Source organism: Oryx dammah, unplaced genomic scaffold (assembly GCF_014754425.2).
Source record: "Oryx dammah isolate SB20612 unplaced genomic scaffold, SCBI_Odam_1.1 HiC_scaffold_1, whole genome shotgun sequence".
Lineage (NCBI taxonomy): Eukaryota > Metazoa > Chordata > Mammalia > Artiodactyla > Bovidae > Oryx > Oryx dammah.
Window position 1 is genome coordinate 27347973 of NW_024070185.1, and position 13278 is coordinate 27361250.

A 13278-nucleotide genomic window follows, 5' to 3' on the forward strand; every position below is an offset into this window, starting at 1 on the left:
ATTAAAGACCTTCTCAGATGAAGGATTTCTCAATCCCTCTCCACCAATATATATGTTCCAAAAGAGCTGCTAAAGGAAATTACTTATAAAGAAAAGAAATTACACAAAAAGAAAATTGGAACGTCAAGAAAGAAGACAGAGGGCTTCTCAGGTGGTCTAGTGTTTGAGAATCCACCTTGCAATGCAGAGACACCAGTTCAATCCCTGTTCTGGGAAAATCCCACCTGCTACTGTGTACCTCCCAAGCCTGTGTGCCACAACTATGGAGCCCGGGCCCTAGAGTCCATGAGCTGCAACTACTGATCCCATGTGACCTACAGCCCATGCTCTGCAACAAGAGAAGCCGCCACAATGGAAAGCCCACACGCTGTAACACAGAGTAGCCCCCACTCTCTGCAACTAGAGAAAGCCGGCATGCAGCAGTGAAGACCCACCACAGTCTAAAAATAAAGAACTAGCTTTTTTTTAAAGAAGAGCAACAAAAATTATAAATATATGGGCAAATACAATAAATTATTTTTCTCCTGCTAACTTTCTAATGGTTTGAAGGCAAAAAAAAAAAAAAAATGACATTGTCTGGTGGTGTTTTAGTATAGGTTTAGTATATATATAGTATATGTAAAACTTAAGACAACTATGATATAAGATTATACCATGTACAGTTCTCTTGTATAACATTCTCTAGAAGACAAAACTGTGGGAGAAGGTAATGGCACCCCACTCCAGTACTCTTGCCTGGAAAATCCCATGGACAGAGGAGCCTGGTGGGCTGCAGTCCATGGGATCGCTAGGAGTTGGACACGACTGAGCGAATTCACTTTCACTTTTCACTTTCATGCATTGCAGAAGGGAATGGCAACCCACTCCAGTGTTCTTGCCTGGAGAATCCCAGGGACGGGGGAGCCTGGTGGGCTGCCGTCTAAGGGGTCGCACAGAGTCGGACACGACTGAAGTGACTTAGCAGCAGCAGCAGCAGCAGCAGACAAAACTGTAGCAGTAGAGGAAAGATAAGTGGTTGCCAGGGCTTAGGGAGAAGGTGGAATATGACTATGGAGAGATAGCAGGAAGGAATTTCTGGAGTGATGGAACATTACTATGTCCTGTTTGCAATGGTGGTAACCACTCTATGTATGTCCTGAATTTTATAGAATACAGGGGAAAAGTAGATTTTGCTATATATTAACTTTTTAAATGGAATTAGAGCTAGGCACTCTGATTTCAGAGAGAGTGAAATCTGCCTCCCTCTCACCCTCAGTTCTAAGTGACACATCCCTTTCTCTTACTTGTTTGCTTTTACAGGAATGTCATTTAAAAAAGGACAGAGTCCTTCACATCAAAATGATAAGGCTTAAAATAAAATCCTTTAGGGAAAACTCATTGATTTAAATTCACCTGAAGTTTTAAATATTCTCCAGCTTATTTACAGCAGTGTGTTCTGATTAAATGGAGCCTGCAAAGGGAGGCGCAGAACATTTTGACAGGAGATGCCACCAGTGAAAGACTGGAGTTATCTAAGAGCCTTCATATTGATAGACAAGTCTTGGAGAACACTTCAAATATTTGTGATGGAGGACAGAGGCAGGATGTTTGTGATATTAACTATCTGGAGCCCTTCCCTCTAGCCCAGTAAGCAGCTCCTAATTCCTGACCATTGCCCTAGAGCTCCTCAGTACCCTGCAGTCACTAACTGGAAACTCTGAATCTGCAGCTACTCCCTCCACATTTCTCCTAATGCACATACAGGCTGCAATACCACGAGGCAACAAGGGTATAGGTATGAAGGATGAATTAGGTGTTATGTCCATGGACTAGCTGCTTCATCAAAGTCAGCAGTGAGTGAAGCAGAGAAATCAATAAGGGAGATTGACAAGAATGGCAGGGAGAGAACCAGACTCATGGAGGGGAAAGTAGGGGACTTAGAAGTGTCAAAGGGTAAGTGGTCAGCTATATAAAACACTCCAGAGAATCAGGTAAGATGAAAATTGGGATGCATTCATTGGATTTGGTGATTAGGGAAACTTAATACTTTGGTGCAAACGGAGCATGTCCACAAGGTATGCATTACAAGTGCCTGTCAAGTTCAACTTTCCTTGCTAGTAAAAAGTGCTGCACCCTCAGTCCCGACACAAGAAAGCCATGCTCGTTTGACTGTTGCAGGACAGTGGCCAAAGACTGTCCAGTCATGAGTGACAGACCAAGAGCTGCCCGTTTATAGGCTGGTAAGGGAACAGTATTGCATAGGAATCTGGAATGTTAGGCCCATGAATCAAGGTAAATGGGATGTGATGAAGCAGGAGATGGTAAGAGTAAACATTGATGCCGGGGTCCAGCCCCGGTGGATCCAGGGAATTCGAAGCGGGGACGGCGTTGGCGAGGAAAGACTTATTTATTTATTAATATAAGATTAGATTAGGAAAAAATAGTGTAGTAAGAAAATTAAGTGGAGAGAAGAGGCTGATTAACTTGGGTTACGTGGAAAACCAATAAAGTTCCAGACAAGGAGCTTGCACCATCTACGTTAGGCCGCCGGCGCCCATTTGAATATTGGAGAGTGCCCCGCCTTGGGCTCTCTCTTATGGATCTTAAAAGCCGGAACAAGTATGTAGACATAGTGAGCCTCCAAGCCCCAGATGGGAATTCAGCCTGAAATTAGAGTAAAGAGGAGACTCGAGGGAAACCAGTCCAGCGACTGGCTCTCCTTCTATTGTCCTTCAAGGCCTTTTATACTTTTGATTATACGTAGAGACCAATGGGTAATACAAAATTATGTAGCGTTAGCAGCCCAGACTCTTTCTGTATATCTTTTTGTATACAAAAGGTCTCGGATGATTTACAGTATCTTCTGGCCAAGAGGCTTGTTAACACTTTTTGGCTCTTTTTCTTAATGAATGTTAATTTCGTTTCCCCTAAGTGTTTTTCTTTAATCTGCATCTCCTTAAAGCGCTAAATTTACATCTCTATAGAACAAAGGCACAGTGGGTTATAACAAAGAAGGTACTTAACTCAAAGATCTAATGTTGCTAATACCAGGTCTACTACTTGTTTTTCTATATACCAACTATATCTAAAAATAAAGGATATGAAAATTTGGCAGCAAGTATTGGCTCAACAAATGAAACCTTTAATCAGTCCTATTCTAATGATTTTGACTCTTCGGAAGCCCCTACATTCCTAGGATGTTTTAACTTTCCTGTGCCTCCTGCGGTCAGGAGGCCTCAAACAATCACATGCGCAGCTGTACGAGTCCTGCAGGCAGGCTAGAAAGCCATCAGAGGGGTTTTTGGATTGAAACACTCTTTCAAATGCAGAAGACTAAAGCCCTGAATTCAGTTTTTCCAGAGAATGTCAGAAGAGTGGAAAAGCAGGCAGATTCTTATTTTTGGGGGGTGGATGTTCAGGAAATTCCAGGGGGAATACCTGAGGTCTGATTAGCCTTGCCATCAGAGCTCTGCCGCATGACCTTGTCACGGGTGGAATTCCTCACGCTGGCTCCTGGCACATTGACATCTTACGAATCAGTGAACTAAAATGGATAGGAGTGGGTGGATTTCATTCAGCCGACCATTGGATCTACTACTGTGGGCAAGAATCCCCTAGAAGAAATGGAGTAGCCATCATAATCAACAAAAGAGTCTGAAATGCAGTACTTGGATACAACCTCAGAAATGACAGAATGATCTCAGTTCCTTTTCAAGCAAGCCATTCAACATCACAGTGATTCACGTCCATGCCACTACCACCAATGCTGAAGAAGCTAGAGTTGATCAGTTCTATGAAGACCTAGAAGACCTCCTAGAACAAACACCAAAAAGAGATGTTCAGTCTATTCCTCACTGGGGGTTGGAATGCAAATGCAGGAAGTAAAGCGATACCTGGAATGAAAGATAAGTTTGGCCTTAGAGAACGAAATGAAGCAGGGCAAAGGCTAACTGAATTCTGCCAAGAGAATGCACTGGTCATAGCAAACACCCCTTTTCAACAACACAAGAGATGACTTTACACATGAACATCACCAAATGGTCAAAACCAAAGTCAAATTGAATTACATTCTTTGCAGCAGAAGATGGTGAAGCTGTATACAGTCAGCAAAAACAAGACCTGAAGATGACTGGCTCAGATCATCAGCTTCTCATAGCAAAATTCAGGCTTAAACTAAAAAGAGTGAGGAAAAACCACTAGGCCAGCCAGGTACAACTTAAATCAAATCCCCTATGAGTATGAAAGAACCAGGTTAAAACTACATATTAAAAAACCTAAGATCATGGCATCTGGCCCCCTTACTTTATGGCAAATAAGAGAGGGAAAAGGTGGAAGTAGTGACAGATTTCCTCTTCTTGGGCTCTAAACTCACTGCAGATGGTGTCTGCAACCATGAAATCAGAAGATGTTTGCTTCTTGGCAGGAAAGTTATGACAAACCTAGACAGTATGATAAAAAGCATAGAGATTACGCTGCTGACACAGGTCCGCATAGTCAAAGCTATGGTCTTCCCAGTGGTCACATACAGTTGTGAGAGCTGGATTGTTAAAAAGGCAGAACGCCACCTTTGAGCTCTGGTGCTGGAGGAGACTCTTGAAAGTTCCTTGAACTGCAAGGAGATCAAACCAGTCAGTCATAAGGGAAATCAACCCTGAATACTCTTTGGAAGAACTAATGAATGCTTAAGCTAAAACTCCAGTATTTTGGTTATCTGATCTGAACAGCTGACTCCTTGGAAAAGTCCCTGATGCTTGGAAAGATTCAGCGCAGAAGAAGAAGAGGGTGTCAGAGGATGAGATGGCTGGATGGCATCACCAACGCAACGGACATGAACTTGGGCAAACTTTGGGAGATGGTGAGGGACAGACAGGCCTGGTATGCTTCAATCCATGGGGTTGCAAAGAGCTGAGCATGACTGGGTGACTGAACAATACAATGACTATGCGGTAGAAGTGATGAACAGATTCAAGGGATTAGATCTAGTGAACAGTGTGCCTGAAGAACTATGGACAGAGGCCCATAATACTCTACCAGAGGCAATGAACAAAACCACCCCCCTGCCCCAAAAAAAGAAAAGCAAGAAGGCAAAGTGATTATCTGAGGAGGTTTTACAAATAGCTGAAGAATGAAGAGAAGTGAAAAGCAAGGGAGAAAGGGAAAGGTATATCCCAACTAAACACAAAGTTCCAAAGAATAGCAAGGAGAGACAAGAAAGCCTTCTTCAATGAACAGTGCATAAAAATAGAGGAAAACAACAGAACGGGAAAAACTACAGATCTCTTAAGGAAAATTGGAACTATCAAGGGAACATGGGCACAATAAAGGACAGAAATGGTAGAAACCTAGTAGATGCTGAAGCGAACAAGAAGAGATGGAAGGAATACAAGGAAGAAAAAGGTCTTGAACCAGATAACCATGATGGTGTGGTCAGTCACCCAGAGCCAGACATTCTGGAGTGCGAAGTCAAGTGGGCCTTACGAAGCCCTGCTGTTAATAAAGCTAGTGGATGTAATGCAATTCCAGTAGAGCCATTCAAAACCCTAAATGCCAATGCTATCAAAGTGTTGCACTTTGCAAATCTGGAAGACCCAGCTGTCGCCACAGGACTGGAAAAGTCAATCCTCATCCCAATTCCCAACGAGGTAGACTAAAGACTGTTCAAACCACTGGACAATTGCACTCATCTCCCATGCTAGGAAGGTCATACTTAATATCTTGCATGCTAGGCTTAAGCATTATGGGAACCAAGAACTTCCAGATGTCCAAGCTGGCTTTAGAAAAGACAGAGAAACCAAAGATCAAATTGCTAACATTTGCTGGATTATAGAGAAAGCAAGGGAATTCCAGAAAAACATCTACCTCTGTTTCATCAACTACACTAAAGCCTTTGACTGTGTGGATCATAACAAACTGTGGAAAGCTCTTAAAGAGATGGGAATACCAGACCATCTTACCTGTCTCTTGAGAAATCTGTATGCGTGTCAAGAAGCAACAGTAGAACCCTGTATGAACAACTGAGTGGTTCAGGATTGAGAAAGGAGTACGACAGGGCTGTCTGCTGTCACCTTGTTTGTTTAACCTATATGCTGAACACATCATGAGAAATACCAGGCTGGCTGAGTTATAAGCTGGAGTCAAGATAGAAGGGAGAAAAATCAACAACCTCAGAAATGCAGATGATACCACTAATGGCAGAAAGCGAAGAGGAACTAAAGAGCCTCTTGGTGAGGGTGAAGGAGGAAAGTGAAAGAGCTGGCTTAAAACTAAATATTAAAGAAACTAAGATCATGGCATCTGGGCCCCTTACTCCATGGCAAATAGAAGGAGAAAAGGTCAAAGTACTGACAGATTTCCTCTTCTTGGGCTCTAAGATCACTGCAGATGGTGACTGCAGCCATGAAATCAGAAGACAATTGCTTCTTGAAAAGGAAAGCCATGATAAACCTTGACAGTGTGTTGAAAAGCAGAGACATTACTCTGCTGACAAAGGTGAGTATAGTCAAGTCTATGGTTTTTCCAGTAGTCATCTATGGATGTGAGAGCTGGAACATAAAGAAGGCTGAGTGCCCAAGAATTGATGCTTTCAAACTGTGATGTTGCAGAAGACTCTTGAGAGTCCCTTGGACTGCAAGGAGAGCCAACCAAGCCATCCTAAAGGAAAACAGCCATGAATATTCATTGGAAAGACTGATGCTGAAGCCGAAATTCTAATACTCAAAGAGCCAACTCACTGGAAAAAAAGACCCTGATGCTGGGAAAGATTGAAGGCAGGAGGAGAAGGGGATGACAGAGGACAAGATGGTTGGATGGCATCACTGACTCAATGGACATGAGTTTGAGCAAGCTCTGGAAGATGGTGAAGGACAGGGAAGCCTGGCATGATACAGACCATGGGGGTCACAAAGAGTCAGACACAACTGAGCGATTGAACAACAACATTGGTCTTCCCAGTGGTCATGTATGGTTGAGAGAGCTGGACTGTAAAGAAGGCAGAGCACTAAAGAATTGATGACTTTGAACTGGAGAAGACTTCTGAGAGTCCCTTGGACAGCAAGGAGATCAAATTAGTCAATCAACCCTGAATACTTGTTGGAAGGACTGATGCTGAAGTTGAAGTTCCAGTATTTTGGTCATCTGATACGAACAGCCAACTCATTGTAAGAGTTCCTTATGCTGGGAAAGATTGAAGGCAGAAGGAGAAGAGGAGGTCAGAGGTTGAGATGGCTGGATGGCAAACTTTGGGAGATGGTGAAGGACAGGGAGGCCTGGCACGCTGCAGTCTGTGGGGTTGCAAAGACTCGGACACAACTGGGCAACTGGCCAACAAGAGGAGCTATGAGGAGGTCTGGTGCAAGACAACCGTAATAACAGCTATTTAAACCAGCTCTGTCCAGGATTTGGACTCTGATATGTAAAGTAGATCGAGCAGCTGGGTGACAGAAGAAAACAGAGCAAACATTAAAAGAGAGAGGAAAAGAGAGACAGACACAGGCTAGGAATGCTGAGAGAGATGGATGAAGAAGCAGGTCCCCACTGCTGCTCTGGACTGCAGGAGGGTGTGTGGGATCAGGATGTGTGGGGGCTTTCTTAGGAAGCTTGGTGGCAAAAAGAAGAAAGCTTATATCAGATTGCAAAGAAAGGTCAAGGGCAGTGGGTGTGTGTGTGTGTGTGTGTGTTTAATAAGAGGAAAGACTCAAGCATGAAGGAGGATGTGAGGAATACCATTATGCTGACTCATTTAAGTCCCGCCTCTCGATCAACCTCGACAGTCGGAGGGTGTTATGCTTCTCTACAAATACCCAAGGAACCAGAAATGCCTAGAGATGACCACCTACCTAGCAGAGAAGGAGCTACAGAATATTCAAAGTGATCAGTGTGGGTGGAAGAAAGCATCACGTACAAGTGTGAAACATCCAGCAGCCTCCCTCCTAAGCACTTGACCCACCTTTTCTCATGTTTGCCCCACCCTCATCACACCTGTAGGATAAGCATTATCCTACTTTACAGTTGAGAATGTGAGACTCAAGGAAGTTCAGTAACAGAGACCATTGAAATTGGACTTTGAACTCGGATCTGTTTGTCTGAAGTCCTGCTCTTTTCACTTTTCATCGTTTTTCCTATTCATGAATCTTATATGCTTATCAATCAACAAGAAAACTTTTGTGGAGTTCTTTTCGGTGCAGCTAAAACTAAAACAAAGAAATTTCCAATATAGTTGAGAAATAAAAATATGTGTAACATAAGTGACAGTTCATGGTAGGCCAGTTAGGGTCCAGTCAGGAAAAGAGAAACTTCACTGTGTACTTCATAGTGAAGATAGAATTCAATATGGGAATTGTTAAATGGGTGTTGGAAGCCTGAAAATGGTAAAGGAGAATATTGAAGGAAAACAGATAATAGCTACAGAGAGTGGCTACTACTCCCGTCTGAGGGGTCAAAAGGAAGGAAGTGGTTGGGTCTTTAGAACCTTCAAATTCAGAGGAGGGGCCTAATTAACTGGGCCTCTGAGAAAGTATAGAGCCTCTGGTACCTCAGAGGTACGGACAAAGTTCCTTATGGAGCTGGGGTTAAAACGTGGGGAGGTGGGCTGTCTGGCAAGGACTTTTATCTCATGAGCTTGAGGTAGGGGGGCCTGAAGAACTGAAATTCAGATTTCTGAGGAGAGATTATTGCTTGGCTACCAGTGGGACCTCTGAGGTTGTTCAGTGAAGCTGGTCCCGGATGTAGGCAAGGAAGTTGGAGGTCAGAACCAAGCTCTACTGCCTGGGGGCAACACTGACAGGAATAGCAGGCATGCGGGAAGAAGCAAGTCCATTTTCTCTCCCTCCTGCTTTCTAATCTCTCTGGAACTACCAATACTGGCACCATGTAACAGGAAGTCAATTGGCAAAGGAGAAATGGAGGTGGAAGAGTACCAGCCTCAGCATCCCAGACCAGAATCTAAAAGAGTGTGTTTAGGGCTGAAAGACAATAGCATATGAAGCAACATATACCAACTACCAAACAAGGTGTAGAAGGCCAGGATGAAGGGTGGAAGTCATTCCTAGGGCTGCGGTGGTTGAGGGAGGCCTCACAGAAGAGATGGCGCTTGGGCTGAACTCTAAGAGTTGGCCCAGAGAGGATGAGGGACCCCAGAAGCTGAGGCAGAGCTACAGGAAATCTTGAGGCAAGTTTGGGGACAGAGTGGAACCAGGAGACCAGGATGGAAAAGTGGGTTTAGGGATATTTTTAACAATTAAAATAAATAAGTAAATGTCAGCATCATTTTAACTCACTCCAGTACTCTTTCCTGGAAAAATCCCATGGACAGAGGAGCCTGGTGGGCTGCAGTCCATGGGGTCACTAGGAGTTGGACATGACTGAGCGACATCACTTTCACTTTTCACTTTCATGCATTGGAGAAGGAAATGGCAACCCACTCCAGCGTTCTTGCCTGGAGAATCCCAGGGACGGGGGAGCCTGATGGGCTGCCGTCTATGGGGTCGCACAGAGTCGGACACGACTGAAATGACTTAGCAGTAGCAGCAGCAGCAGCAGCAGCATCATTTTAATGGAACTTGTTAAACTGACAGAATGAGGAGTTTGGCATTTGTCTCTTTAAAATGAAAGAGCTGGGCAGTCAAGTGCCTCTCTCCTAATGACTCCATTTCATGACCAGCTCACTGTCAAGGATACAGAGGTTACAACAGTAGAGCAAGTCCTAGGAATCTGACTTTTGAAGTCTGAGAGATTATCCAGGCCAGTGATTTTCCTGTGTGTGTGTGTCTGTGTGTGTCTGTCTGTCTGTTTCTTATTGCATGAACACTTTTTCCAAACAAAAAGTTAGGTACAGCCACAAGGCATGAAACAAACAGGAGGAGAGGTTCTCTGGGAGTGTCAAGAGCTTTTCCCACTTGGCCTCCTCTTTTCCCCGCTGCAGGGGACTCTGAGATAGTTCTCGAAAACTGGAACATGATTTGCCAACCAGTGATCTACATGAACTCCTCCAGTTTATAGATGAGGAAGCTAAGGTTCAGAAAGTTTATTGGTCACTCCATAGATTAGTACTAGGTTATGATTACAATGCAAATCTTCTGACTTCTGGTCCAGGACCATTTCCCATTACAGTTGGAGGGGTCATATAACTTATTGTCTAAACTAGAATATGTTTGAGAGTGAAAGAGGACAATAAAAATAATTGATACTCATGAACAGATTCACAAAAATAGTAACCTGGGACTGTCCAGAGCAACCCAGAATATTTGGTCATGCTACTGAAACTTTGCTGCATTTTTTTATACTTTCTAACTGTGGTGTTGGAGAAGACTCTTGAGAGTCCAAGGAGATCCAACGAGTCCATTCTGAAGGAGATCAGCCCTGGGATTTCTTTGGAAGGAATGATGCTGAAGCTGAAGCTCCAGTAGTTTGGCCACCTCATGCAAAGAGTTGACTCATTGGAAAAGACTCTGATGCTGGGAGGGATTGGGGGCAGGAGGAGAAGGGGACGACAGAGGATGAGATGGCTGGACAGCATCACGGACTCAATGGACGTGAGTTTGAGTGAACTCCAGGAGTTGGTGATGGACAGGGAGGCCTGGCAGGCTGCAATTCATGGTGTCGCAAAGAGTCAGACACGACTGAGCTACTGAACTGAACTGAACTCAAGATTATCCCAGTCTCCACCTAACAAAACCCTTCTCACATTTATTTTTTGACCCTCAGTGCCTCTCAATCTAAAGACTGCACAGAATCCAAGACTGACCTGGGCTCCTCCCAGCCTTTCCTACACAATATTTTTTAGTGTAAATTGCTCTGATACTTTTCTAGACATTCATTTGTACAGGGGTAATGGGGCTTTGGGCAACAATCACATGGTGATCAGAAATTGGAAAAATGTTTGTGTTGGCTGAAAGCCTTATGGTATCAGTCAAGTTTTTAACTGAAAGCAACAGAGAATGACTGACTTATTTTTATAGAAAAGATATACCAGATACTACTGGGTGGCTCATAGAAGTGCTAAGAAGATTGGATCATTAAAGCCTGGAAGTAGACAGAAAGCAAACAACCAAAATCATATCACAGAACTAGTCCAGTGTGAACCTGGATGTCACCAGCACTGGGTGTTGGATACTTCAGCTAGCATTGTAGCCCAGTAGACCCAGAATGACTTCTCCATTGATCCTGCTTCTTTGCATAGCCAGCTCTCAATCAGAGAGTCCAAGTGGGTTAATCTGATTGGCCAGTCCTAGACCATCCCTGCAAGTCTAGTCTTTGAAAGTTTTTATAGTAGAAAGGAAGGTTCTGTGTACTATACTATATATTTGTTCCCAAATGTTTGCTGTGCCTCCCTGGGGGGAGGATTATACTTCCTTGTCTCTTTGACATCTGGCTTGACCATGTTGTTTATTTTGACCAGTAAAATATAAGCAGAAATTGATGCCGAGAATGGCCCTGTGGCGCTCTCAGGCATGGAGGCCTTTTTGTCCCCCATTACTTGTAGACAAGACCCCAGTCTCCATGACCTTCTCTGAGTTCCAATGGGAAGAATCAAACAGTTGCTAATCAAGGGAGGAACAGGCATGAAAGCACCTGAAAGTTGCTCAGTCTTGTCCAACTCTTTGTGACCCCATGGACTATATAATCCATGGAATTCTCCAGGCCAGAATACTGGAGTGGGTACCCGTTCCCTTCTCCAGGGGATCTTCTCAGCCCAGGGATTGAACCCAGGGCTCCTGCATTGCAGGCAGATTCCTTTCCAGCTGAGCCACAAGAGAAGCCCAAGAATACTGGAGTGGGTAGCCTATCCCTTCTCCAGCTAAAAGCACCTGAAGCAAGATTAAAGGGACCAGAGAGGCTCATTAAGTTTAGGAGACTACCTAAGACCCGGCACACACCCTAATCTTGTCAGAATACCCATCCTCTTGAAACTTGGCAGAAGAAAGAAGAATGCAAGACTGTTACTGCCTTGATTCTTATCACATACCCCTTCCTGGTTACATAATCTCTCCTTATTCATCAGAGAGTGTGGGCATAGTTCTTGCGGCATTAGCGTGCTCTGTTCTCGCTTTGTTTGGCAAAGAAATAAAGTCACTCTTTCCTTGTCCTCCATAACTGTCTCTGTACTTCTGTTTGGCATTGGCGCAGAGTTATGTGGCAACCTGGATGGGAGGCAAGTTTGGGGGAGAATGGATACACATATATGTATGGCTGAGTCCCTTCGCAGTTCAGCTGAAACTACCACATTGTCAATCGGCTATACCCCAATACAATATAAAAAAATTAAGAACTCAAAAAAAAATATTTTGGCAGAAAAATGAGATGAATAACTTCCACACGGAAACATTAAGAGCCAGTCTGTACTTTCAAGATCAGCCAAGATGGCAGAGTAGAAAGACCCTGTCCTCTAACAAGCATCTCAAAAATTGCAACTATTTGCAAATGAAAAAGACCAGAACCTACCAGAAAATATTTTCTAAATGAAAGACATAAAGAAGCGACCACAATGAGATGAGTAGGAGGGGCAAACACACCATGTAATCAAATTCAACATGCTCTAGATGGATGACCCACAAATTGGAAAATAATTACACTGTAGACGTTCTACCACAGAAATAAGAGTTCTGAGCCCCACATCAGGCTCCCAGCCCAGGGAGTCCTGCACTGGGAAGATGAACGTCCACACCATTTGGCTTTGAAGGTCAGCAGGGCTTAATTTCACGAGTCCCAAAGAACTGGGAGAAATAGAGACTTTGCTTTTACACCATGAACAGTATGAAAAGTCAAAAAGGCATGACACTGAAAGGTGAACACCCCAGGTTGGTAGGTGGCCAATATTCTACTGGAGAAAAGCAGAGAAATAGCTCCAGAAGGAATAAAGAGGCTGAACAGCTAAACCAAAGTGCCCAGTTGTGGATGCATATGAAAGTGAAAGTAAAGTCCAATGCTATAAAGAATATTCCAATATTGCATAGGAACCTCAAATGTTAGGTCCATAAAACCAGGTAAACTGTAAGTAGTGAAACAGGTGATGCCATGCATGAACATCAACATTGTAGGAAGCAGTGAACTAAATCTGACATAAACTACAGCAGGATCCTCTATGACCCACTTCCCAGAATACTGGAAATAAAAGCAAAAATAAACAAATGGGATCCAATTAAAAGTAAAAGCTTCTGCACAACAAAGGAAACTATAAGCAAGGTGAAAAGACAGCCTTCAGAATGGGAGAAAATAATAGCAAATGAAGCAACTGACAAACAACTAATCTCAAAAATATACAAGCAACTTATGCAGCTCAATTCCAGAAAAATAAATGACCCA

General features: G+C 43.6%; 1 long non-coding RNA gene across 1 annotated transcript; it reads left to right on the forward strand.

The window, feature by feature from the left end:
* The first annotated feature begins 1022 nt into the window (after window positions 1-1022).
* Window positions 1023-12222, forward strand: LOC120867718. Its single transcript, XR_005721979.1, has 3 exons — window positions 1023-1036; window positions 3537-3538; window positions 12133-12222. It is a non-coding gene; the product is annotated as an uncharacterized LOC120867718 (long non-coding RNA).
* The last annotated feature ends 1056 nt before the right edge of the window (window positions 12223-13278 follow it).